At 41.8% G+C, this 20,399-nt stretch overlaps 1 long non-coding RNA gene across 1 annotated transcript in view; it reads right to left on the bottom strand.

The window, feature by feature from the left end:
• Positions 1-20,399, bottom strand: part of LOC123349242 — a 410,828-nt gene that overhangs the window by 160,762 nt on the left and 229,667 nt on the right. Inside the window, exon 2 of the long non-coding RNA XR_006573435.1 lies at positions 8,566-8,636. This is a non-coding gene — a long non-coding RNA (uncharacterized LOC123349242). The remainder of the gene's footprint in view (positions 1-8,565; positions 8,637-20,399) is intronic.

The raw sequence follows: 20,399 nt of genomic DNA, 5'->3' as shown, positions 1-20,399 counted from the left end.
AAGTAAAAGGTTAAGAGGACAACAGAGAAATAGGCAAGGAAATAGGAAACAGAAATAACAGGGAGAAAAGCAGAAAGATTCAGAATTAAACTGGCGGGGGGGAGTTCAAGGAAAGAGGAGGGAGATTATTATAAAAACTGATTCATTAGACTGCCAGAACCCACCCTGATTTATAGCTTGCGTCCAAAAATCCACTATGTTAAAAGAATGTTCAAGTTGCAAAGTCAAGTACTCAGAAGTTAGGAATGCCAAAAATGCCACAAAAAACTTGTGCCAGCTTCTCCTTATCCCCTTCTCTTCCTACCCCCCACTCTCTGGCTGCCCCTCACCTACTGCTGTACCCACCTAGCTCCAGCCAACCCCTCCTCTGCCCTTCCCCCAGCTTCTTTCCCTGTTCCCCTCTCTTTGCTTCTGTCTTTGTCCCTAGCCCCTGCCCATGTTTCTCCTCACCAATGGATCTTCCACTTCCCACCCACTGCTCCTATCCTCCTCCTCATTTGTCTCCTGCCCCCTACTTCCCTCCTCACACTTCACGTTCCTGTCTAGCCCTCACTTCCAGCTCCTGTCTAACCCTCCCACACTGGTCCCCTACTCCCCTCCCCATTCGAGTCAGATTGTTTCCTTTTTCTCCACACACAGGAGCACCAGCAGGGGGCATTGTGAGCAAAGAAGAGTATCTGCTCTCAGTTCCTGTGCCTGGCACCACAGCAGTGTTGGACAGCCAGAAGCAACAACCATTGGGACCATCTTGCTGAACCCCTAATGTCTTGAACAGTGCCTTTGCAGCCCAAGCAACACACACGAGTCATGAGGGAATGGCGCATGCTCAGTGCAAATGAAGTCTTAGAATTTAGCTGTGAAACTCCAACAATCTCTACTAACCATGTGCAAACTCATTTTTGGAGGCTCATAACGTGTCCATATTTGAACAAACTTTCACAGAGATGGCAATTCATCCGTGACACCAGGGCAAACTTCAAACTCATTTCAAAGTATAGCGGCACTACAGCTTCTTAATAAAACAGTAGTATGGATTTTTTTTAAAAGGGAAAACATTTCCCCTAATCTCATTCTCAGAAATGGGTGAACCGTTTTAGCTGAAACTTCTCTCCCCGCCCAAAAAAAATGCCTCCTTAGGCAGGCACACAGATGGAATATTTCAGCCTGAATGGTTAACATTTGGCAAAAGTTATAAGCTACTATTGAAAACAAGGTCTTAGAGTGGAAAATGTTAGCTAGCTTAATTATAAGTGGCACTACCTGTGCTGCCTATAATTAGGCAAACTCCTGTCCCTCACCCTTTACTCTCCAGCCATTCCCATCCCTCATCCCTTCCCCCACTGTTATCTCTTCTTGTTGTCTTAATTCTCTGATCCTCCAACAGGATCTGATCAGACAATCTTACAATCTCCTGTTGTCTTGGGACTCCATACAGGCATAGGGATCTAACCCAGCTGGATCCAATTGCATCATCAGTCCTTAAACTAAACTCTTGACAGGAGGGAAATGATTTGCATTGTGAATGCCGTGAACATTCATGGCTTTGCAAAACCACTAATAAACCCACTGAAATCGGATAGACATCAACAAAACACAGTCCAAAATAAAGACAATTTAAATATCACAACATGCTAACTACATGGGGAAAAAAGCTTAAATTGACGTACAACAAACCCCCAGAAAAACTGGGAGATTCTAGTCTTGAACTTCATAGAGAAAACGCCCAGCACAGCAGTGAGCAGGAGGAAAAGGGACACCATTACTCAAGGGGCTGCTGGCAGAGAAGTTGCAGAGTGAAAGCATGTCACGCCTCTGAACAGGGGTCAGTGGCTCAAAAGTTATCCGCTGCTAGGTGCTGTATCCTGCAGAGCTTCCCTTCCTTTTAGGAGTCTGGATACCATGGTGATGGGCACTCTATTAAAAACACGGATAGAAGGGGATGAACGTTTCTTCTCTCTCCTGTAACAGTTGTTTCTTTAATTTTAACAGGCCTAGTCCATGGAGCACTAATAGCCAGACAGGGGTGAGGCTTAGTTTTAAAAAAAAAAAAAATTAAAAAAAAGGTAAAGTTATTTTTAATCAACTATGAAGTGCTAATGGGAAAAACTAAAATGAAAATAATAACAGCTACATAGTATATTGTAGTGAAAGACATGGGGATTTAGAACAGGGACTTGAACCTAGGTCAGAGCAGTGCCTTAACTGTTAGACTATATAGTCCCATTCTCCCCCCCTACCCACCCCCTGCTTCCCAGCGTCCCCCCTGCCTTCTCACCCCATTTCCTGCAAACTTCTGTACAGTCTTGTTTTCTTCCTGTATTGGAATGAAAACAAACTGAAACCTCAGTGTTATGCATAACGAACTGCTGGTTTACAGCCAGCCCTAACTGTCAGTTATCTATGAAATTCAATATCTTCCATTGCTGAATGCAGTTGTAGCCATGTCGATCCCAGGATATCAGAGATAAAAATATATAGCCTCACCCACCTTGCATTGGACAAACTTCTATTGGTGAGAAAGAAGCTTTCAAGCTTATATAGAGTTCTCTCTAGCATCAATGATTAAGGCATGTTACCAAGTGACTTGTTAACACTTTTCAATAAAAGAAATAAAGGCTTCTCCCCACCCCAAACAAAGAAAAACTATTAGGCATCATCTATTGTATTAAGCTGTACATTATTCCTTTTCGTTCAAGTGCAAGCTATAAAATGCTGCATTAGAAACTGAACAATATCAACACCCTCTACTGTATGTCTGATTCCATGCAAATATACAGACAATGCAGATATGGCTCTCTCATTTGTCTATAATCTCTAGACTATAGAGGCTCCCATAGTCTTGATCTGCACATGAGAAACAGAATTATTGGACTGTGACTATGTGCTCTGCACAGCAAGACCCAATGAATTTTGTGTTGGATTGATTAAAATTGTAATTGTACAATCTCTGTGATCCAAAGAACAAGAAGTCATTTTTCAGAGAGAAACACTCAACAATTGGACAGACTTAAAACTGTCTGCCTCACAGCATTTGTAGCTGTTCCTGACATCGCCACAAAAATCAAAGGCATGTATTTTGACTCTCCTACACATAATAATGCACCCTAATAAAAAGGGCTACAACAAAAGAATTCTGTTGCTGGAATTAAGAACCAGTTTTCAGAAAGAGAAAAATAATATTCAAATATTGCTGGCAGAGGGGGCACTCCTGAAGACAGCCACCGGGGAGGGGGCATCCCAGGCTCCCCCACCCCCTGCCACTGGTCCCAGACCGCTGCTCCAGGGCACTGGGGACCAGCTGCCTAAGGCTGCCAGAACAGCGACCAGTGCGGCTGGTCCTGGGGCTTCCCCAGCTGCTGGGGTGGTCCTGGGGTCAGCCGCACCAGCGCTGCATAATTCACAGAGGTCATGGAAAGTCACAGAAGCCATGACTTCCGCGACCTCCGTGAATGATTCACAGCCTTAATAATGAGTCTTTAGTCCTTCAATTGATGGCTCCTCAATCCAAATGTAGGGAGTTTCCAGTTGTAAGATCCAACCATAGTCCACCAGGTATCAATGGGTCCCCTCTTTTAGGAGAGGTATAACAATTTCTGAGGAAAAGCAGTTCTTCACACTAATTAATGTCCCTCTCCTGTATGGCGATTCCTACAGCCACAGAGGCTAACAATACAACCTTTCTGATATAACATTACAATATGGAAAATAGATATTACAAGTAAGATTATCGCATGCAACAACTGTCAAGTATTCCATAGAGTCTAAACACTTACTTATAAGTCTAATACCTATTTCATCAATATTAACCCACAAGTGAACCAGACAGACGCCAGCTATCTATCCGTCAGTGTCCAGTTGACACACAGGGACCTTGGCAGGAGCTGGCACCTAGCCTGCCAGCATTACAGGGGGTGTAAGAACACATCCATACAAATACATGGAGAGAAACCAGCAGGGATCACTTGCAAATTACAACAGTGGGGAAAAATTCAAAACTTAACTGCTTCCACTTAATTTTTTATGGCAGCTAAGACTGTACAAGGCGGCTTGATAATCCACTTTCCCAAGGCTAATTAGAAGCTTTCCCAAGTGAGAGGCATCAATCTCTGGTCCGAAATTTAACAAGGTTTCTAGCCCTTTTGGTTATGAAGTCAACCTAAATGTGAACCAATCTAAATCAATACAGTGCTTAATTACTAAGTCTGCTAGACAATGCCAGTGCCTCTGCTGCTGCTCATAGCTTTGCCAAATTGAAAACTCTTTCAAGTCCTGATAGTTTTTAATGATGCTGTTGAGAACCCAAACAAGGAATTGTGAAGCTGACAAGTTTTTGCAGATCAATTTCACTCCACTGTTGCTCAGGAAAGTTCTTTAATACACCAGAGGAAAGGACTATTTACTGGAGAGGACACCCCTTCCCCTAAAAAGTGAACAAGAGGGAAGAGTAGCAGAAACCCTACACACACATAGCCATCCTAGCAGTCAGAGACTTTTTCCCTTCCAGCAGCCAGAGTGGATTTTCTGGAGTGGCTTCAAATTTATCAGACACCTAACTGGAGGTTGAGAAAAGACTGACACCCGAGCAGGGTTCAGAGACCGAGCCCTGAAAGGAATGCCAGACGTTTAGTGTGGGAGAAGAGGCCGTTTATCCCCTGGCTATTGCTCCTGGACAGCAGAGTTCCCCCTCTTCCTCCATATCTTTCACATCAGGCTGTTCATACTGGTTTTATTTTGCAGTTGCTCAGGAATTGGTCTAATGTCATATTACTGGCTCTTCACTTTCGATTACAGTGCGCATCCGACCAAGTGGGTCTTCACCCTCGAAAGCTCATGCTCCAATACGTCTGTTGGTCTATAAGGTGCCACAGGACTCTTTGCTGCTCTTTCAGTGGGCAGTTTATAACTCTGGCCACAAGCACTCCCATTAAACGAATTCAAAGTTTGCTCTATTCCCCTGAACTACAAAAGGGATCTTTGTATCAGAAATCTGAAGAGGTTTCCATCAGGATATTTGTGATCATTTCCAAAGAGAGAGTTTCAGATCTTCCCATGGGGTTCACTACTTCTGCTAGTGAAGTCAGAGAAAGAAAGTTGCCCACTTTGGCCCCAACCCAGCAAAGCACTTAAGTGAGTGTGTCACTTTAAGTAAGTGACCAGTTGCACTGAAGTCAATGGGACTACTTGGAAGCTTAAAGTTATGCACATGCTTAAGTGCTTTGCTGGACAAGAGCCTTTAACAGCATTATACAGAATTACTCTAAAAGGAGATTTCATTTTTTTCCCCCAAAGAGAACAAGAGAAAATAGCAGGTCTATAGGTTACATTCTTGAAATGGATTTCCCCTCTCCCTTTCTCCCACCCCACAAAGGCCTTCTTTCCCACAACTCCCACCCACTTTTTGGGAATGGGTATAGGGGGGTAACAAAGTAGAACAAACCCCATCAATTTGTATTAAAAAAAAATCTCTCCCCAAAAAGATACGACCACTCCTAAATCAATCCTTTTGTGAGGTTGGAAAATGTGCACTTCACTAATTTTCCATTTTCATTTCCTGGTTTTGGAAAGTGGAACAACTGTACTGATAGAACATGAACTCAGCTGTTCTTGTGGCATTTCCCATGTGGGTGGAACCCTGAAGTACCAGAAATCACAACATAGTGTTTATTCTTACACAATGTTTTGCTAAACTTCCAGACCAAAGATGATCAGAGAAATTCAAATATGCCTCTGAACTTCTGGATGCTTATCCAAACCAACATTTTGTACTTTGTATGCGGAAGCTGTACATTTACTTACACAATCTGAAATCTTTGTGTGTAATGAGCATCAAAATCTCTTCTTCACTAGGCACCAAGCAATACAGTATTAGCATGTATAGCAATCGACTAAATGGAGATAGACTAGATAGAGATAAACAGCTTTGGGACCAGATCCTTCACTTTTACATTGCCCATTTGAGCCATAATACCAGAGCAAAGGGCAACTTAACCAGCCTCCTAAGGATTTAGTCAGGTTAGAGGAAATCTCATAGGGCAAGTCTACACTGCGTTATAAACCTGAGTCCCATGCTTGTGGGTTTAATGTTTCCAAGTCCATGATTGAGCAACCACACTGCATTGTAACTATTACTAGACCCTGGTTTCACAGCCACGCTAACGTGTCCATACTGCACTACAGGGACCTTCTGACTCAGGCCTGCTGTTTGACCTGCATCCACACTGCAACATGACAAGACTTGGACCTGAGTCATAGCAGGATTTGGACTCTGATGCACTTCTCTAGCAGGGTCCTAGGACCCAGGTCCGCTGTGCTTGCTGACCTAAGTCAGGCTGATGTGTATGTGGATAGAAGAGGGCCTTGGGCTCAACTCTAAGTCAGAGCCTGGGCTCAGTGTGCAATGTGGACGTAGCCCAGTGTGTCCTAGGGCTGACACATTATATATCCCAGGGTATCACAGGGGAAGAAGGATGAAGTCAGACTGCCCCATATCTTCCAAATGGCCTCCATTCAGCCTCAGATTAAAGAGCTACACTGGTGGAATAGAGTCATGTGAGCACAGCCTCCTCTGAGCTCAACTACACCACAGGACCCAACTCACTCTATCTATAAATACATGCAACACTCAGGGCCGCCCAAAGGACTCAGGGGGTCTGGGGTCTTCGGCGGCGGGGGGCCCCCACTTTGGCAGTAATTCAGCGGCGGGGGGTCCTTCCGCTCCGGGACCCGGCGCCGAAGTGCCCTGAAGACCCACGGCGGGGCCCCCCGCTGCCAAAGTGCAGCCGGGTCTTTGGCAGTAATTTGGCGACGGGGGATCCCCGCCATGGGTCTTCGGGACACTTCGGCAGCGGGTCCCGGAGCGGAAGGATCCCTCGCTGCTGAATTACCGCCGAAGACACAGCACTTCGGCGGTAATTCGGCAGCAGGGCGTCCTTTCCCGGGGCGGAAGGACCCCCCGCTGCCGAAGACCCAGAGCAGAAGAAGCTCCGGGGGCCCAGGCCCCGTGAGAGTTTTCCAGGGCCCCTGGAGCGAGTGAAGGACCCCGCTCCAGGGGCCCCGAAAAACTCTCGTGGGGGCCCCTGCGGGGCCTGGGGCAAATTGCCCCACTTGCCCCCCCCTCTGGGCGGCCCTGGCAACACTCAGGCACTAGTCAGACATTTACCCAATATTAAACACAAATGACATTCCAAAAGTTAAAGTTGGGATACAAGCAAAGGGAAGCAAGGAGATTCAGAGAGAGAGCTGTAACTTCAGCTCAGGTATATTGGCTTATAATTAGAACATTTGGTTCAGTTTTCAGATGCTACACCTATTGCTCAAGGGCCATCAACAAGCCGAGCCACTGCCATCTGTGACTCAATTTATTTTATTGGTGTTCTGAGGGGAAACCATCACAGTGAGCATCAAAGACCTTGTTTTCTTTTTTCATCCTCTACTTGCTCATCTGTGCACTTCTCCATTTCTTCCATAGGGATAAGAGTACAAAGCAAGAGCTGCTTCACGCTAACAAGAACTACTACATATACAGCAGGTGGTTCCATTCTGTTCCCAATTATGCCAGCACACACATCCACCTCCCAACAGAGAAGAGTGGTTGTGTTTTAAATCACTGCTGTGTGTTTGTGTTTTGTTTAGATGCCAGCCCATTATACTCCACATGCCCTGATAAATTAGATTCACAACGCACATAGCATTCAGACCTTTGCATTAATGTAGCCAGCCGGTAGTGTAATGCAGCAAAATATCTCCCTCGTCGCACCCACGGGTCATATCCTCAGCCCTCTCCTAAAGGCCTAGTTCTAAATGTCAAAAGATCCAGGAGCAAGTTCCAGACTAAAGGTCTATCATGGAGGAACACCCCAATGGCAACTGCCACTTCCTTAAGGAGAAGGCTTCAGTTCAAGCCCCTCTACATACCACAGCTGCAGCAGCAGGGTACAGGGAGAGAGGAGGTCTTTCAGATAGGCAGGGCCCAAGACCTCGACTTTAAACCACAACCAAGACTTTGAATTTAATCTGGAAATCAACAGGCCCTGGGCATGCATGGTAAGTTCTCAGAAGCACCTAGTAAGTGGCACAATGCTTTCTGCACCAGATTCGAGATGGAGTTCAATCCTCTCAATTGCCTTCCCCCTCTCTCTCTCTCTCTCTCCACTCTAGGTACACTGTAAGTGCAGAATTAGAACTGCAAGCACCACGTATCTGTATATGCCCCTGCCATCATGGAATTGTTGATAATGAATATTACATTATCTCCTAGTACTCCATGATGCGCTGGAGAAGGGAACTCTTAAGGGAGATTTCTCACCACAACTGGGAGTCAGACACTGATCTTAGAAATCTACCGGTAATTGGCTGTTGATAGGGATACCCGTAAGGTACGAATGCCCCAGAGGTCATGTTTGGATGTAAAAGAAGGTTGCCCAACAGGTTTTTGTTTGTCCTATAAGTTGGTAGTAAATGTTCTGGATTCAAATAATCTCATTCACTTACCTAGCAATAAATACACAGGGGCTACTTGCCAGCCTGCAGCCTGAGGTAGCTCAGCACCTGTTTTATTTTACTCACCAGAATTCCTTATGGAAGGTCTCTCCTGTGATTCTCAGATTTCTAGAAGTTTTCCCAGGTGCCTTCAGCTCCTGTAAAAATTAACAGTTTCCTGAGAACAGGCTCTTATAACAAAACATGTTTATTAACATGCCAATTGCTGTTATTTCTGAGGAATCTCCTATTGAGCAAACACAAATGGACTCCTAGGAAGAGACGTTGAGAGAGAGCTTGCTGTAATCTTCACCTCTGCCTTTTTTTACTGTTCTTTCGGATGCTCTCTAAGGATAACTGATGCCTAGTCTTTCCCTGTTCCTTTCTCTCTGGTTGAAAGCAAGCTCACAGCTGAAGGGACATTGTTACTTTCCCTCACATCAAGAAAAATGAAGCCTAATTTCAGGCACAGGAGAATGGTCAGGAGAAAGGTCATTAGCACTTCCTTCTTGAGTGGCCCTGGTGCTTTGAAAAGAAACATTTCACCAAGAATGGCGAACTGTGAGAAAGGATTTTTCAGTTTTGCGATGTACTGGAGTTCTGCTAGTGTGTCAGCACTAAAGTCTGCCTCAAGTAAGGAAGGTTTCCATGTGACAGCAAAGAAGAGAATTCTGAGACTGAGAAAACGGCAGTCATGAAATTGGAAGTGCTCACTGTAAGGCCTGGTCTACATTGGGTGGGGAGGGGGGTTGATGTAAGATACGCAACTTCAGCTACAGGAATAGCGTAGCTGAAGTTGACGTATCTTATTTCGATTTACCTCCCGTACTCACGGTGCGGGATCGATGGCCCCGGCTCCCCCGTCGACTCCGCTACCGCCGCTCACCCTAGTGGAGTTCCGGAGTCAACGGGAGCGCGTTTGGGGATCGATATATCGCGTCTAGATGAGACGCGATATATCGATCCCCGATACATCGATTGCTACCCGCCAATCTGGCAGGTAGTCTGGACGTACCCTAAGACTCACTTTTCCACCCCAGCTGAACATCTCCAAACACAGCCATTAGCCACCTAAGACCACTCTTTGAAGCCTCAATCACATAAATAATTTATATGTACATGAATAGTCTAACTGCAGTGGGACTACTCATTCAAGTAATTCTCCTCACACAAAAGTGAGGCAGAACTGGGCCCTCAATTACTGAAGGAAATCTACAAGGGGTAAACAAGCCACAACACAATTTATACTTAATATCAATTACTTGGTTACATGTCAAAAATAAAATGATAGGGTCTAAATTAGCTATTACCCCTCAAGAGAGATCTTGGATTCCTTGTGGATAGTTCTCTGAAAACATCCCCTCAATGTACAGCAGCAGTCAAAAAAAGTGAACAGAATGTTGGGAATCATTAAGAAAGGGATAGATAATAAGACTGAAAATATATTGCCTATATATAAATCCATGGTATGCCCACATCTTGAATATTGTGTACACGTGTGGTTGCCACATCTCAAAAAAAGATACACTGGAATTGGAGAAGGTTCAGAAAAGGTCAACAAATGATTAGGGGTATGGAACAGCTTCCATATGAGGAGAGATTAAAAAGACTGGGACTTTTCAGCTTGGAAAGGAAATGACTAAGGGGAGATATGAAAGAGATCTATAAAATCATGATGGGTGTCAACAAAGTAAATAAGGAAATGTTATTTACTCCTCTCAGAGCACAAGAATTATGGGTTGCCAAATGAAATTAATAGGCAGCAGGTTTAAAACAAACAAAAGGAAGTATTTCTTCACATAATGCACAGTCAACTTGTGGAACTCCTTGCCAGAGGCTGTTGCGAAGGCTAAGACTATAACAGGGTTCAAAAAATTCATGATAAATTCATGGAAGATAGCCATTGATGGACCTATTAGTTAGGATGGGCAGGGATGGTCTCCCTAGCCTCTGTTTGCCAGAAGCTGGGAATGGGCGACAGGGAATAGAGCACTTGATGATTACCTGTTCTGTTGGCATTGGCCACTGTCAGAAGACAGGATACTGAGCTAGATGGACCTTTGGTCTGGCCCAATATGGCCATTCTTATGTGTTCCATCATCTAATATACTATCAGCTTATGCTATATACACTAAGTATGAGGGACAGCTTTGAGGGTCAAAGTGAGTTTATATAGCATCCTTCATACACAGGGTACAGCCATGACAACTATAAAATGGAGAAGACAATCTTTCTCTCCGGTATTTATATGGTACCCCAACCACTGTGCTCCGCACCATCATTAATGTATTTATCCTCAACACCCTTACGATGTAGAAAGGTGCATCCGTTCCCCATCTGTACAGAAAAACTAAGTGACTTGCCAAAGGACATACAGAAAATCTGAGGTGGAGCAGAGACACTTCTTGAATCCAGGGGTTCAAATAAGGTGGATCCTGGAGATATCATAACTCTCCCTCCTCTGTTTAAAGCAGAAGGGGAGCTCACCTTCCTCTCCTAGCTTGGGGATAATAGTCATCTACAATTCCCCTTCCTCTTTGGCCCATGCACTGAGAGGGTTTCACTTGTTTAGCCACTGTTTGAAGCTACTACTCAAGAGAACAGTTCCTATGAAAATGCTAGACCTAACTAGAAAACCAGCATTAACTGTGTAAGTCAAGGTTCTCTGAAAAAGATATTCTGGAAAAAGAGTTGGTGTGTTATAGGAAAAAAAACAGAAGTGATCATGCTGAAGTACTTAAAAGACCTGACTCGTCTCACTCCTGTATTGTTTTGAATCTTGTATGGATTTACACAAAGCATAGCAGCTAAAATGTGATAAAATCCCTGCTACCTAGAAAAATGTTTTTAGGATTTTTTTTTAAAACCTATTTCTAATACACATTACCCACATGTACTTAAGAATTTATTTCAAAGATCATGACTTTCAAGCATTCAAGAAAAGAAAGAAAACCTGTTCATTTGAGAGAGGGTATTTTCTTTTTTCAAAATAGAGCATGAATTACCTTGATCTGAAAAAAAAAATAACCACCATGATGGTTTTCCTTCCACATGCTGCTTTTCTAAAAATCTGATTAAGTTATTGATTTTTTATGACTACTTCAGTCATGTATGGATCTGTCAGAAATGTCTACAGGCTGAGGGAAATCAGGTCTATCTTCAACTCAGGAGTCTTTCGATTCTTCTGTTACATGCTTTCAATTTCTTCATATTGTACAGTGATTAACAAGTCACTTGCAGTTGTTTCTGGTGCCTTAATCAATTTTTGAGATTTGCAATTTTCCTAGTAGACAAGTCAATTTAGGACAAAATTATCTTATTTATCCAGAAAAGTCTTTTAAGTCTTCAGAAACAGAGCCCAGAAGGTTGTCTTTGTTTTTCTGAGAGCAAGACTTAGCCTTTGAGAAGTCACTCAGCTTTCTTAATCTATATTTAAGCTAAAAACCTATTAGCATTTTGAGCTTCCTTTTAAATACTGCAGATATGGCAAGCATGGTGCCCCTTAAACTTGGACGTGAAGAACGACAACCACAGACTTTTCATTTTTGTTTGAGAATTCAGTGAGGAATATTTGTGTTCCCAGGGGTGGGGGGGGGAAACTGCAGTGCAGAAGTGCAGGATCTTTAAAGAAAGCAATGGCTCTTCTTCATTTTGGATCCACAAGCACTGGAATAAGGTCTGCTATTTGAAAGCCTGGAAAAGAGCCTGGATTAAAAGCTGATTTGGCTTCCATATAGACATCCCATTAATGTACTAACCAGTGGTTTCAAGGGGTCTGCCAAAATAAACCAGAAAGCAGGGCCAGCGTTAGACTCACAGGGGCCCTGGGCTGAAGCCGAAGCTCAAGCAACTTAGCTTTGCAGGGCCCCCTGTGGCGTGGAGCTCCAGGCATTTTCCCTGCTGGCTACCCCTAACACTGGCCCTGGCTTTTAATCTACTGGATATGGAGAAAAAGTTGCTGTGGCACAGGTAGGTGGGCCATGGAGGTTTTCTAGCATGTTGGCCGGGAGTGGGGGGAGGCGAGAAAAGGAGGGCTCAGAAAGAGCTGGCCAAAACTCAGGCTCTCTGAAATTTCACCATCAGCTTGCCAGGCAGGATTACACTGGAAAAAATCTCTCATCAGAAAATTTCTGACTAGCTAACTGCCACTTTTTAGGAATTTAAGGAAATCCAGGTGCATGACATGCACCTTTACATACATTATATATATACACACATATATACACATATATATACACACACACCAAAAGGCGCAATCCAAAATTACCATTCACTTCACATGTAGCAATGAGACAGAAAAAAAGCCCAGGAATTGTGCTCAGCTTCCATTATAGTGACAAAAAAAAATAGTTTTATGCCCCTCTTGAATTACAACCAAGATGCAGATTTATTCTGGATAAGAGTTAATCTCTGGTTTAAATTCTGCCTCATTGTTTTCCTCTGCCACTTATACAGCTGAAATGGGAAGATGAGTGTACAAAAAAAATTCATGCCTGCATTTATGATTAATCTCATTGCCAAGAAAAAAGACAGGGAGCAATTTTATAGGTCAGGGCATGGAACCTGGTATAGCCAAGAAACAGATAATAAGATTTTCCTAACTGGATAGCTAATTTATTTCTATTTTAATAGTTCAGTAAGTATATTTGAATGTGTTTTCAGTAATTTATCATCACCGAAAGCCTCTTGAATTTTATTATGTACTGTATATCCTCAACTTCAGCTATAGAGTATTATTTTCTCTTCGGAATAGGAACAAAAGCATTTTTATCACTCATATAAACCTCTCATTGAACTGACTTCTTACACACTATAGTACTGATCCCACAATGAGCAATGAGTAGGCAGACCCATGCAGGGCCCAACTGCAGTTATTGGGTCTCTGCCAACATACAGCTCATTGCTAGATCAAGACTTAAGCCACGTAAACCTAGATGTAGTAAGTGTGATCCTAGGTTCTCTAATCATGCTAGAGTAGTAAGAACAATTCTGATCATTTTCCAATACCAATCAGGTTTACAGAAAATTAAATTATTTTGTGGCAATTCTCATTACAGAAATTTGTTTTCTCTGTAGAAATAGTAAATTTCTATCTGGGAGAAAAATTCATGATTTTATTCAGGAGGATAAAGTAAGAAATGTTCACTATTAAAATAGTTCTCTTTCTGGAAGTTATAGCAAAATTGGGCCAGAGATTAAGTTAGTGCGTATGTGCAGAATGATCAGTTTTCACACACATACTGGAACAGGGAAATAAAGCTGTACAAAGTTTCTTAGTGTATCTACTGTAACAGAAACTATTCCATGTGCCTTTTTTGTCCAATGACAACTAATGTAGATTCAATATCAAATACTGAACATTTACGGAGAGCTGTTTATGAGCAATCCACAGAGTTAAACATTTCACAAATAAATAATTAATTTACATCAATAGATTTATTAGAGAAGATTGTAATCTGGCTCTGGTACCAGAAATTAAATACAGACCCAAATGAGAGCCATTTATTCAAAACCCTGGAGCTTTGGGGTTCAGATAAAACATGAGCCAGGTACAAAACATGTCAGGGTCTGACTAGTTTTACTTCTCTCTCACACACACACACACCCTCCCTCCCTTTTTATTTTAAAGGCTTTCACAGCACACACACTGGCCCAAGTTTTCAATGTTGCATACCTAACACTCGTTTAAATCCCAGTGAAGATCCCACTGCATTAGAAGAGAGTTCCTACCACTGAAAGCTTACAAGACAGTGCATAACAAGAGAGTTTAACATATTGTTGAGGAAATGGGACATTGGAAGGGGAGATTGAGAGTTGAGGAAACACTTGCTGCCTGACAATTAAGTACAAAATAAACCAGTTAACGGTATCAATGAGGTGCCTTCCACAAACTGCACATACAATTATTTCTTACTCAAAGCTAACTACATTACCTACTCTACACCTGCAAAATCCGATTTCTAAATGCAAATATGACTTTTTGGGGGGGTACAGGTGCTCACTATCTCTCAAAAAATCAGGCTGCTTATTTAGATGCATTTAGTTTCTAAGTGTTGGCCTAGCAACAGTATACACTTTGAAAAGATAAGAGGATAAATAGAGAACCTTTTAGCAGAACAAGGGCAAAAGGAGGAAGAGATTTTTAAACTAAGGAAAGTTAGAAATCCTCCAACTACAGCACATTTTTAAATAAATACACTTCTCAGATAGTTACATGGATGGATCCTTTGTTGTTCTATTACAGCACTGTGCCAAAAAGGGTATCCAAAAGAATAAGGTTTAATCAGATTTTCTAAGAAATTTAATGAAGCCAGAGCCAGCATCCAGCAGCACCTGCCTTCCCTAGAGTGGGTGACAGATGGCTCCATCCCCTAAAAGAAGACCATTTCAATTTGCATTCCCTCAAGTCTCTCCCCATATCCACCAGTCACACAAGGGGAAGATAAGCCTGTGACAATACTTTTGTTTTGTGTAGTAAAACTTCTACCCTACATCTCTGAGGGGAGTCTCAGCACTCAGGAAAATGGAAGGCATGATTAATTTCTTTGAGCTGGAAACACAGAACAATGTAAACTTGACTGTTAAAATATCCTTCCATTCCTGGAACTTGCCTGAGAAAGTGATTGTCACATTGGACCAAAGTCACAAAAAACAAAACCCATTCCTCCTATTTCATTGATCATCAAAATTTGTCATCACTTGAGGAAAATGCTGACTTTGGCTTCACCACACAGTCTATATGTGAGGATATTCACCTCCAAAGAAGTCAATATCTGCTTGTTACTACCCCTGGGGGTAAAGAGACTATGTTATGTTCAGTCCTACAGAATGATATGAACATATTCTTGCACAGACATTTGTGTCATCACTTCCCATCTCCAGTGTTCTCCTCAAAGGATATGAATCATCACTTGCCCAGGTCCTCCTATGTTATTTTAGAAAGTGCAGCCAATGCAGTTATGATACATGTAGATGGAAGAGATTATTTTGTTTGTTTCAATGAGGCTTAAGCAGTATAGAGAAAAGATATTTTAGAGATCTGTTCATTCTATCCTGCTAAAACAATTTTAGTACAATTACTTTTATTCATAGACATGCTAACATGTAGACATGTTTAAAATTAAACAATCTAAACCAGTCTTTCAAAAGTTTCACAGGAGATGAATAATATGCATTTTATCTTAAGCTGTTCATTAAGTTATATTACCTAAATAATTATCTGAATAGCCTTGAAGTTTTAACAGAAGGGACAGATAATAGAAGTTTTCCAAGTCTGCTGATTCACATACTGGTTAAAGTGACTGTCTTCCTTAGACATGCACTAGGCATGATATCGGATCACATTGAAATCCACTCTCCCAAACGCTACAGGTCACATCATTGTAAGGATCAGTTTTGACTGTTTGGATCAGTGCTGGCAATATTTAATTGAAAACCACGCTTGCCATTTACCCTCTAGGGCAAAAGTGACAGCTTTATTCTTCTGTACCAGGTTTTCACATGGAATTCAGATGCATTCTCAGGCATGCATTTTTGCTTATAAATGCTGTACAATAGAAAGTAATCTGCACTTTGTGGTCATCACACTGTTCTGTTTACAATCTTTTCTTGGTACTTAAATCTGGGGCCAAATTCTCAGTGTACTTCCAAAACTTGACTAAATATGTGCATGCAAAACTGTTTTAGCATGCAAATGAGTACAGGCAAATGTGCATTCAAACTCCTTAGGCAGAGAGCTAATGATAGTACCTAATTTTCACATAAACATTCAAATTCATGCAATCACATCATTTTTAGAGGCCTGCTGAAAATTCACTTTTCAGTGACCTCAAAATGTGTATCAAAGAAGGGTCAACATAAATTTCAGTTAATTTTAGTGCTCTTAAAAATGTGCTAGATAAAAGAGCTTTACCCTCTATTTAGGAAGTACAAATCCTGGGAATATGGCAACTGTAGGGCAAGTTTCTCCCACATTAGTATACCAATGCGCTTCCCTCTGCCTGTGAGACAGTAGGCCATATTCTATGCCTTGTGTCTCCAGAAGTGACATCCTCCTCCTCCTCCTCCTCCTCCTTTCTTGCTGTCCATCTCTTGAAGCTGGTACTGAATGCCAATGACAAAATACCTGGCCCATATTATTTCACGATTTCTAAATAATTTATTCTATTGCCATGTCACTGAGTTATCACAACCAAGGACTGGAGTAGATTAGGACTTGTATGAAAGGCCAGAAAGAAAGGAGGGGCATGGGGTGAGAGGAAAACAAGATAATGCATTAAGCATTTGGCAGTCTATCCTTTGAGTCAATATTGATTCTGACATGGTGCCAGTGGGATTATTCAGGAGGGGTAGATGTAAACTTCAGATTCTGATGGCTGGCATACAATTCTTCTGTATATTTTATTAAAATCTGGTCATCAGCCACATGTATTTAGCTAAATAAAGCACCAATTATATCCTTTCTACTGAAAACTTCCACTACAGTTTAAATTGGATAGGATATCCTCTTCACTCCATCTTAAACTAATGTGTAGTGTTGCTTTATTCTGGACAGACATGGTTGAAATAGATAGCTGTGTATGTATCTGTATTTCCCCTCCCCAACTGAAATGTTTGTGTGGGTGAGACAAGGGGCTGCGTGGTGGTGTGCATGCCAGGGCCGGCTCCAGGGGTTTTGCCACCCCAAGCAGCCAAAACAAAAAAAACAAAAAACAAAAACAAAAAAAAAGCCGTGATCGCGAACTGCAGCAATTCAGCGAGAGGTCCTTCGCTCCGAGTGGGAGTGAAGGACCCTGCACCAAATATCTGAAAGTGCCGCCCCACTCCGAAGTTGCCGCCCCAAGCACCTGCTTGATAAGCTGGTGCCTGGAGCTGGCCCTGGTGCATGTACACACTCAGTCCAAGATTAGAGCCAGCAGTTTGTAGAGTGCAGCATACTGAAAAGCTCTAAACACATGGAAATATTACTAGTCTGCCAGCGCTGGGAATTTTGAGTGTTTCACCTCTAGATGTCAAGGACAATAGTTAATTTGTGCAAAGTAGATAAATGAGGTGGAAACTAATCAGAAGCGGGTTTGTTTATCTGCTCTCTGTGATATATTACACTGCAATAATAAGACAGTAACTCGGTGTTCTATCTGGCTGAGAATAACTTCTAACATCATTTCTCATTTTTACCTATCAGATTTGAAAACATCTCCCAGTCTTTGAAGTTCAGTGAAATTCAAACCCAGTCATTAAGCCCAGACCAACTGGTAATGTGGGATTTTGACAAGATAATTAAACTTTTCTGAGCCTGTAATAGATTACTTATCTCAACTAATTTGTACATGTGTGTTCTCCCCCGTCTTCTAGATTTAATTGTGGCATTGTATGGAATAAACTCCAATCCTGATAATCAGTGTATGGTACATTTGTATTCTCTTTTCTGTAGTTGTTCTGGGCATCTCCAGATGTGCCTATATCTTTTTAATGAAAGCACCAATTGGTTTTTGTTAGCAGATCATCCTACAGAGCAGGAAACAAACACGTCTGGATTTATTTCCTAGTTTTCAGTACACTAATAATTTCATTCTTTGACTTGTTTGAAAGTGCCATTATTAGCCCATATGTTCTGGGGGGCTGTTAAAGGGAAGGGTTCTGTCTTGTGCTAAGAGCCAAAGTTTAAGAAATTTAGATTGTTGGTAAAACAGAAAACATAACTGAGCTTCCTGATAGGGCAGAGATGGCTGTGGAAGATTCTATAACAGAATTTTTGCATTCACAACTTCAGCTTACCTGGCAGAGGACATGAACCTCTCCTCTCCTCCTTTTGATCATCACTGACGTGAAAGTGTTTTATGCCTGATTTTGCTGGAACTCAGACTATTAGCTCTGTCTTTGCCCTCCAAAGGACAAACGCTACAGAACTGTAGCAATGTGTCAGAACACAAAGTGCTTCATTCCCCCCTCAACCCCTCCAATTACTATACATTTCTAACTAGTTTTCCTTAAAGACACCAGTTACAAGCTATGTGTAAATATTTTTTTAGCTGTACAGGCTGGAAGGAATTGAGGAGCTACTATTTCTGACAACAGCTTTATCAACATAGAATGATAAAATAAATTAAGAGGAGGAAATAAGTCCAAGACTAGATAGGAAAGGGGAAGAATTAAATGTATGATAATAGCTAAGGACTTGATTTAACCAATTTTAATACACCTTCTATATGGGGTTTTTCCATGCATACAGTGCAAAGAAAGGTACAATATAGTTCCATTTCTTTCTCCACCTTTTCTCTTTTCCAAATGTTAAAGATGCCAACAACCAAAAAATATTCGCATAGACTTACTTGAAAGGCTCTCAAAGTGTCTGAATTATTACTAGGCAGCTTTACTGATTGTTGCATTCTATTCTTAAAGCTATATTCTCTTTCACAAAGCACTTTATAAACGTTAAATTATACATGGAATAACCACCTCACCTGTCATGATAAGCAACTATCTCTGGGATGGATCCTGGCAGCAGTTTACCAGTGCACAGCAGCACTCTCCTAGTATTCTTTGCACCCTATCCTAAAAAATCCTATCAGACCCAATTCAAGTTGCAGGGATAGTTCTGCTACACCACAAACCACTAAACATAGCTGATGTGAGGAGGCAATGTATTCTTCCAAAATCAGAACAGCAAGCAATTTTGGTCAGATTCCAAATTATTTAATTGAGACGGCAATATCAAATACGTGGGATCTGATTTGTGTGTAAATTTACCATGTGGTGGTGATTCAAGTGTTTTGCATATGCAAATAGCCAGTCACATACCCAAGTTGGGCACACAACTGTATTTACTTTGTAGAATGTGCAAGGGCATGCCCATATTAGTAAACTCACGTTCTTGAAAAACGGACCTGTTACCCATTAAAAGAATATGCCACATACAGTAACATAAAAAGTAGGCATTTTAAGGTAGAGACCTACCCACAAAACAGACTGTCCAGGAATAAAAACTGTTCTCCAGCTGGGAAAAAACAACATCACTTGTATGTAGCTACTGCAGTGATATTAAGTAGATATTTGTGCACACATCTGAAAATAGCAGCTCTATATTCTAGTTTGTTTGCACTGTAGCTTGCCTGCTAACAAAACCCATTTTCACTTCCCCCCCGCCCCCCTTCCTTCTTAACAGAAAGGAAAGGTGACCCATTATTTCCTCGCAGGTGTAAGGGTGACTCATGAGGTCGTTTGTGGAACTCCGTTTCCCTTAGATTTTTAGTGGGTGGCTTGCAAGTCCCTCAGAGTGCCCCAATCACAGTCAAACATTCTCAAGAGTCAAATGGAGAGCACTCTACTCCCACAAAAACCAGAGATTTATAATGAAAAATGCTGGCAGACTAATTAGCAGTGGCACAAGTGGGTTCTATCATAATAAATCTCTTTCCTAAACACAGATGAAACACAAAACTAATTAGTTGCTTCATCAAAGCTGTCAAGGAGCAAAGCTGGTCAAAAAGATTAGAAAGGAAAAGCACCACTCTATTTAAGCCTAAACTATAGTATATTGGGGAGAGGGGAGGGATACAGCCCCTCAAGGCTGTAGACAATGGGAATATAGTACTACGATTTTTATTGAGAAGTGAAGGTTTACAAAATGTTCCCATTAACACTGCAAAATACATTGTAACAACAACAAACTCTATTCTCACTGTGTCCAAATCTTAATTATTCATGGGGAATATATTGTAAAGGATACATGGTAAGACACAAAGAACCTTGTAATAGGGTTGTGTTTATAATTAAAATGCCAATCTTACAAGCGTTTTTTCCTTCCGCCGTTTATTATCCATTTCCCTAACTTTGTACAAGAACAATCCGTGGTCTGACAATGACATGACATGACAAGTTTACCTCTCCAAGTTTGGTGTACTGAAAACAAGCCAAGACAC

The sequence above is a fragment of the Mauremys mutica genome, chromosome 14, assembly GCF_020497125.1.
Source record: "Mauremys mutica isolate MM-2020 ecotype Southern chromosome 14, ASM2049712v1, whole genome shotgun sequence".
NCBI lineage: Eukaryota > Metazoa > Chordata > Testudines > Geoemydidae > Mauremys > Mauremys mutica.
This window is presented reverse-complemented; position numbering and strand designations above follow the sequence as displayed.